The 8,076-nt window shown below is 34.0% G+C and overlaps 1 long non-coding RNA gene across 1 annotated transcript; it reads left to right on the forward strand.

Annotated features, from left to right (window-relative positions):
- The first annotated feature begins 232 nt into the window (after positions 1 to 232).
- On the forward strand, positions 233 to 7,443 carry LOC141491724 (uncharacterized). The gene is made up of 3 exons (XR_012469730.1): positions 233 to 313; positions 6,637 to 6,805; positions 7,127 to 7,443. It is a non-coding gene; the product is annotated as an uncharacterized LOC141491724 (long non-coding RNA).
- The last annotated feature ends 633 nt before the right edge of the window (positions 7,444 to 8,076 follow it).

Genomic DNA, 8,076 nt, shown 5'->3' on the forward strand with positions numbered 1-8,076 from the left:
GTAAAATAGTCAATTATACTGACTGACTCAGAGTTGCAAGAGAGGTGCTTTGTAAAGTTCAAGGCCCTGTAGAAATGTAGAATGTGCTAGTAAATGTTTAACAGTTGGGTCTATTAAAATGTATGTTCAGCACACTTTTAAGTTTAATCTACAGTATTAACATTTTTGCCCATCACATTCTTAAGTCTAGAATCTCAACAAAATAATCAGGTATCGATTTCTATTGTTTGCAGATTTTCAGGATGTGAATGCTCATACTGAAAATTTTAAAACCAGTTCAGCTATCTTCAGCACACTCCAGAAATGTGACATTGTGAGTTCCTGGATTTTTTGATGTATATTAATTTTTAGAATCAAATTACATTTTAAATTAATTTAAGATTAAAATAAAAAGAAACTCCTAATTTTCCTATCACAAAGCTACTTGGCTACTATTGTGAAAATATGATGCTGCTTCTTAAATGTTAGTTCATTCTTGCTAAGAAAGTTCAATGTTTTCTTGCAAAAGTTCTTAGAAATGAGCAACATCCTAACTAGGAGAGGGTAGGTCTATAATTTTATAAAACTACAACAGAAAACAAACTGAGTAACAATGAATGTAGTGAATACAGGGCTAGATTTGAATTGAAGAGTTCATATCCTATCTTGGACTCTTAGTAGTTATGTAAACTTGGGCAAATCACTTCACCTTTGGTTGCCTTAATCTCCTCATTTACCAAGTGGAGATATGGGGACTAAATGAGATAATACATGTCAAATGCTTTAAAAATATTAAAGCACTATATAATTTTTGGGCTTTGGTTTACTCATCTGTAAAAATAAGAGAGTTTGAAACCTATAAAATCTCTTTCTGGTTGAAATCCATCATCATGTGATTTTTCTTATAATCTAGTTTTCACTATCACTTATTCAGAAACTCATTTGATTGTCCTCTTGGTTTTCAACCATCTGTGCCTGTGCCTATCTCCCATCTTAATATAATGGTAGAAGTATCACCATAGTGTCAATAGTACTATTATGTCTGAAACTTTAAAATATGTCCTAGGATATTAATGAGACAGTTTTATATAGTAGCCATATAAGAGTTGCAGATTTGGTTGCCACAGATTTGTCTTTCAGACCCCTCTCTACCATTACAAATGGGGAAATAACTCATATAGTCATAGCCCTTCAGATACCAGTGGAATAGGTAAATACACACACTTACACAGATACACACACACACACACACACACACACACACACACACACACACAGAACATCCCTGAATATCTTGTCAAGAGTTGGAATATTGGAAGAAAACATATGAGGAGAGATCATGTCTACACCAGGCATGGTTATATATGCCTTTAATCTCTGTTATTGGAAATGCTGGGACTGGCAGATCTCTTTAGCTATAATGAGTTGAGCTGATTTAGTATCCCTACCATTTGTCATTAATACGGTGATGAGGGTTTGTGATACATATACATACATACATACATATATACATGTATATATAGTCATATATCATATATAAAATGAATAATTTTAATTACATTAAATTAGAAAGGTTTTACACAAACCAAAACCAATGAAGGAAAGCTAAAAACTGGGAAACAATTTTTACAGCAAGAAAGGGTGAACTAGCATAGGTTGGAGACAGTATAGGTCAAAGTTCCCTTGTACATCAGTAGTGGGATCTAGTCATGACTAGCCCCTACATTTCTAGCCTGGGCAAAATGAGGAGAGGAGAGCCAGTGTCACTGTGAGATCATTCAGCTCTTGGTATCAGGAGGCTCCTCTTTTTTTTTCTCCTTAGATACTCAAAGTCACCCCCCCCCCCCCCCCCCCCCCCGCCATCACACCCATAAAGGAGGTACTATTCCTATCAGCTGCCTGAAGCTAGGTATGTTCCAGTTGCTACAAGCAGAACTTTCCTGTCTGTGCTCCCTGGCCATGGTGCTGAAAACATCAGGAGTTTAAAATAATAAATTTGAATGAGTATGTGACACCAGCCTTCAATTCTTTAAAAGTTCCACGATTTCATACAGATCTAAACAATTGGAAATTTCAAAAAAAAATCTAAACAATGGAAAAATATCAATTGCTCATGGATAGGTTAAGCCAATATAATAAAAATGGCAATTCAACCTAAATTAATTTTCTTATTCAATTATTGTCATTTATATCAAATTACCAAAAATCTTTCATAGATTAGAAAAAATAATAAAAGTCATCTGGAAGAATGAAAGGTCAAGAATATCAAGAGAACTGATGAAAAAATGCAAAGGAAGGTAACCTAACTGTACCATATCTCAAACTATATTATAAAACAGCAGTCATCAAGACTATCTGATCCTGGTTAAGAAATAAGTAGTGGATCAGTGGAATAGATTAGGAACACTCAACACAGTAGTAAATGACCATAGAAATCTAGTGTTAGATAAACCAGACTCCAGCTTCTCGGATAAGAACTTATTATTTGATGGACCATGCTGGGAAAACTGGAAAACAGTATGCAGAAACTAGGTATAGACCAGCATCTTATACCATTTATCAATATAAGGTCCAAACAGGTACATGATTTAGACACAGAAGGTGATGCCATAAGAAAATCAAAAGATCACAGAATAGTTTACCTGCCAGATATATGAAAAAGGGAAGAATTTATGTTTGTTTTTTTTCAAGGCAAATGGGTTTAAGTGACTTGCCCAAGGTCACACAGCTAGGTAATTATTAAGTATCTGAGGCTGGATTTGAATTCAGGTCTTCCTGAATCCAGGGCCAGTGCTCTATCCATTGTGCCACCTAGCCTTCCTGAAAAGAGAAGAATTTATGACAGAACAAGAGATAGTATTACAAAATATAAAATGAATAGTTTTGATTATATTAAAAAGAGTTTGCACAAATAAAACCAATGCAACTAAGATTTTTAGCAAAGCAGAAATTTTTATAGCAAGTTTCACTGTTAAAGGTCCCATTTCTCAAATATGTAGAAAACTGAATCAGATTTGTAAACAATTGATTATTCAATTGACCATTCACCAATTGATAGTCAAAGGATGTGAACAAATAATTTTCAGAGAAAGAAATCAAAGTTAAATGATTGTGAAAAATCCTCTAAATCACTATTGATGAGAGAAATGCAAATTAAAACAATTCTGAAGTACCACCTCACACCTATCAGACTGACTAATATGACAGAAAAGGAAAATGATAAATGTTGGAGGGGGTATGGAAAAATTGGCACACTAATGCATTGTTAGTGGAATGAACTAATCCAATCATTTTGGAGAGTAATTTGGAACTATGCCCTTAGGGCTATAAAAATGTCCATACCCTTTGTTGTAGTATGATAGAAATACTACTACTAGATTTGTGTCCCAAAAAGGATTATGAAAAAGGGAAAGAATCCACATGTACAAAAATATTTATAGCAGCTCTTTGTGTGGTGGCAAACTATTAGAAATCATGGAGATGTTCAACAATTGGAGAATGAATGAATTGTAGTACATGAATGTAATGGAATACTATTGTACTATAAGAAATGGTGAGCAGATGAATTTCAGAAAAAAAACCTGGAAAGATTTTCATGAACTGTTGCAAAGTGAAACAAGTAGAACCAGGAAAATACTGTGTACCATAGCAGTATTATATGATGATCAGCTATGAATGACAGCTCTTCTTAGTGATATCTGCAATCTTTGGATCCAAAACAATTCCAAAGTAGTGATGGTGGAGAATGTTATCTACTTCCAGAGAAAGAACTGATTGAGTCTGAATGCAGAACAAAGCATATTATTTTTACTTTTTGTTTTTCATGTTTTCCCTTTTGGTCAGGTTTTTTTTTTCGCAACATGATTAATATGAAAATATATTTAACACAATTGTACATATATATCCTGTAAGAAATTTCTTACCTTCTTAGGGAGGGGGAGGGGAAAAATTTAGGATTCAGATTTTTAAAATGAACATTAAAAATTGTTTTTACATATAATTGGGAAAAATCCAAAAATTTTTTTAAATTTTCTGATTTCACTAAGTTGTGCCTCTACAGTTTAGTGGATGGTTTCACATGTTTTTGTGGTCTACTAAAAGAAGCATCATCAACTCTAGATAAATTATCCAGTGATGAGTTGTCTTTGTATTTAGCTCCTTGGATAACATGGATAATATTGTTGCTGTTTCTGAGTATTATACATTACCATGGTAATAGCCTTTGAGAATTTAGGGTGAATTCCATAACATAATGTGGTTTTTGACTTTAGTGAAAGAGTGATAATATCACTCATAGGATCATAGATTTAGAATGGAAGGGAGAAAAATCAAATGCTATAGTCCAACCCTCTCTTTTTATCAATGATGAAAATGAAGCACAAATTAACAAGGACCACAGAATGAGTATTTAAATTTGGATTAAAACCAAACCTTCCTGTTTCTAAGTCCAGTGCCCAACCAATGAACCCAATGAAATTATAGTATTTTTTCCTTGAGATATATGTTAATAGTTCTCATTGCATCATAAATAATAACCTCTTTCAAATGTGTTGAAAGATCAAATTGTTTGAATGACTGACCCTTAATGTCTCTCTACATCTGGGCAGTGCTGATTCACCCATTTGCAAATAGTTTTCTATTTGCAAAGGGGTCATTTTTCTGTATAGACTGTAACATGTTCCAAAATATGTTATCCTTAAGCAGTAATATTCATATTTGTCTATTGATTTTGATATAATTCTATTTGATTAGATTGATGGTCTCTTGGCATGGGAAAGTAGTAAGTCAATGCTAATTCTGAAATAAACTTGTTATGACCCATGATACAGAATAGAACTGGGCAGGTTCATTAAGCTCTAATAAGCAAAGGAACTGCTTGGATTCTTTGTCACACTGTACCTACCATACATGCATATATTCATGTGTGTTCTTCCTCCATTATTAAATGAGAATCTTTTCCTTTGTTTCTTCTTCAAAAGGGGTACCATCTGGGAGTGTTATTCTGAAATGACACTCTCTTTAAATGCTTATTTATCTGGTTATTGTCCTCTGTCACTGTCTTATTAAATCGATAAACTCTAGGCATAGGAAGTGCTAAAGCCGAGGTAAGCAGGACTCCTCTTTGCACCTGGTTAGGTCTCCTAGGAGTTTTCAACACCTGCACAATTACCTTCCTATTACTTTTCTTTTTATTTCCGTTCTTCTTCCAAGAAGTTGGCAGACTTGCCCTCTTGTTCAAAGAATTACATCCTAATTTTTAGTCCTTGTGTGAAACCTCATTTAAAAATCAAGAAATCATTTAACCTATTTTCATTAGCCCCTTTTTCTTTCCCCCTCCCCCTTTCAGTTCCCTTCTCATTTCCCTTTCCCTCTGGGTCTGATTGTTATACCTCTAGGTATAATATAAATATTACTATCTTCAGCAGTAACTCTTTATATGGGAGAGTTGGTGGGTATGTGGAAGATCAGTATCAGACCTATTTATTTATTCTTTTGCATCTCCATCACCCTTGACAACAATTTATTTCTCTGTCCAACCATTTATTATTGGATTTCTAGATCCCTAGAAAAATCTACAAAGTTTGTTGGAGAACAATGACTCCGCTGACAAGGATATTTTAAAGCTTTGTTCCTAAAACATGTGATTTTATTATCTTCTTTTTATTTAAATAGAATAGACTATATGCCATAAAAGAAGGAGAAAAATTATATAGTCCAAGCAATCTCTAAATGGTAGGGACAGAGGAGTAGGGTGAAATAGAAAGAAGCTGTTCCACTAATGATGATAATTCCGAACTATCTTTCTATCTGAACTATCAAAAGGAGGAGGACTATCTTCATTCTCACATCTCCCTTTGGAATGAAGTAATATCTTCTCCCACACAACACTATCTGGTTGCATGCTTTGATCGTCCACCTTGTTCTCCCTGTTGGTTCATCTTAGATCAAGCAAAAGTAGAGAATACAATGCTGAAGGTCTAGGGCAGGGTTTCCCAGTCAGCAGTCAGTCAGTAAGTAGCATTTATTAAGCATCACATACATACATACATACATACATGCATACATACACATATAAATCTCTATATCCACACATATATGTCAGATATTGTGCTAAGCAATGGGGATACATAGAAAGATAAATGCAATCTTTATCTTCATATTCTAATGGATTCAAGGTAAAAACCTCATTCAGAAAGTGATAGTTGAGCTGAGTTTTAACTTCCATGTAGAGCCTAGCTGGTCAGAGGAGAAAACAAAAACCAGAGATTGATGTGACCTGCCCAAGGCTGCATAGCATTAGTGACATATCACGTTTTAAAATCTTAGTTTCATCACTACTTTTCTACATTGACTCATTCTAAACATCTGTTATCCTTGTGTGATACTGACAATGCAGATGTAAGAGAGGTTGTTCTGAATTCATATGGACCTGATGATCTATGCTAGAAGATAATTTTAATAAATAATTCTTAAAATTAGCTTGTTTATCTTTTGCTTAAAAGCAGAGTACTAAATATGCCCTCCTCATTCCCCACCAAAGACATACAAATCTCTGACTCCTTTTGATACCATAAAGTTAAAACACTAATGTAGCCATTGATAAGAAAAAAAGTCCCAGGTACACAAAACTATTTATGGCAACCCTTTTTGTGACAGCAACCAAAGCAAATGGAATATTATAGTGCTATGAGAAATGATAAATACAGAGAAGCATGGGAAATTTTACATGAACTAATGCAGAGTAAAGTCCACAGAGTCAAGAAAACAACATATACAATGACTACAACAATATAACCAGTAAGGACAACCACAAAACAATCCAAAGGTAAGGCTACAAAATTACAAATAGTAAGCATGACTTCAAATATGAGATATAAAATTATTCTGCCATAATAATCCATTGCAGAAATGGGAGATCCCCATATTTTCAGAAATTTTTAAGCATATTAATTAGTTTTGCTGATTATTTTCTCTAAAAAATATTTGTTATATGAGATGACTCTCTTGAAAGGGCAAAAATCCTGGGGGGAATTTTGGCAATGTTAAAAAGACCAAAAGATAGCAATAAAATTTTATTTTTAAAAAGATTCTATGGTTTTTTAGATTATAGACAAAAAAGTTATTTATTGCATTGTTCATTCAACAGGTATCACAGAGATGTGTCATCAGTACACTCTCAGCCTCATAGAGCAACACGCAGCTTACATCCTGCTGCCAAAGAATGAGGCCACGGACACAGACAATTTATTAAAATAAAACTTGCATTCATTCTTTGTGTGGTCATGATAAATACCTTTCTGGCTGCTATTGAACTTTCATCTCCCTATTCTTCTTTATACTGTACAGATGGTGTATGGAGGTGGGGGGTAGTGAGAGACAAACAAAGCAACCCCTTTACTAGATATGCTTTTGCAAAAAAAAAAATTAAATAAAAGAAAAATAATTTCTCCCAGTCTTTGTTTCAAACCTGCCATCTCAGAGGATTTCTTTTATTTTTTTCCTGTTAAATTACATCTCCTAATTGGGTCATGTCACTGGAGGTGACCCACATTTCAGAAGCCAAAAAGGTACAGCAGAAAAGAGACAGTAAAATAGGTTGGAGAGTAAAACAGAACAGCTTTAAATGCTGCCTTGCAATCACATGCTCCTTTTGTTTGTGACAGAAGCTACAATAAACTTTATCTCAAATGAGAGTTCTTCTTACTGGCTCAGTGCCATGATGTGAATGCTTATCCTATGGGACCACCATGTTATATGCATTCATGATTCTTGTCCAAAAAAATGCAAAAAATACTTACTGTGTCCTTACTAAGTGTGTATATGGGGAAATAAAAATAAATCTAAGAACTGGTCTCTGTTTGCAGAGAGCTTACAGTTTTATAGGGGAAAGAGACAAATGTGCATGAAAATGATAATAGCTCACATGCATATGTATTTTAAGGTACAAAACACTCTTTTCTGAACATAAGGCTGCCATCTTGTTGAATATGGCGATGGTGAAGGAAATAGAATTATAGTTCTGGAAAGGACTTGCAGTGTATTCCTCTAATAATTCTAATTAGGACTATAATTAAGATATTCCAGACACAAAGCTGA

This window comes from Macrotis lagotis, chromosome 6, assembly GCF_037893015.1.
Source record: "Macrotis lagotis isolate mMagLag1 chromosome 6, bilby.v1.9.chrom.fasta, whole genome shotgun sequence".
Taxonomy (NCBI): domain Eukaryota; kingdom Metazoa; phylum Chordata; class Mammalia; order Peramelemorphia; family Peramelidae; genus Macrotis; species Macrotis lagotis.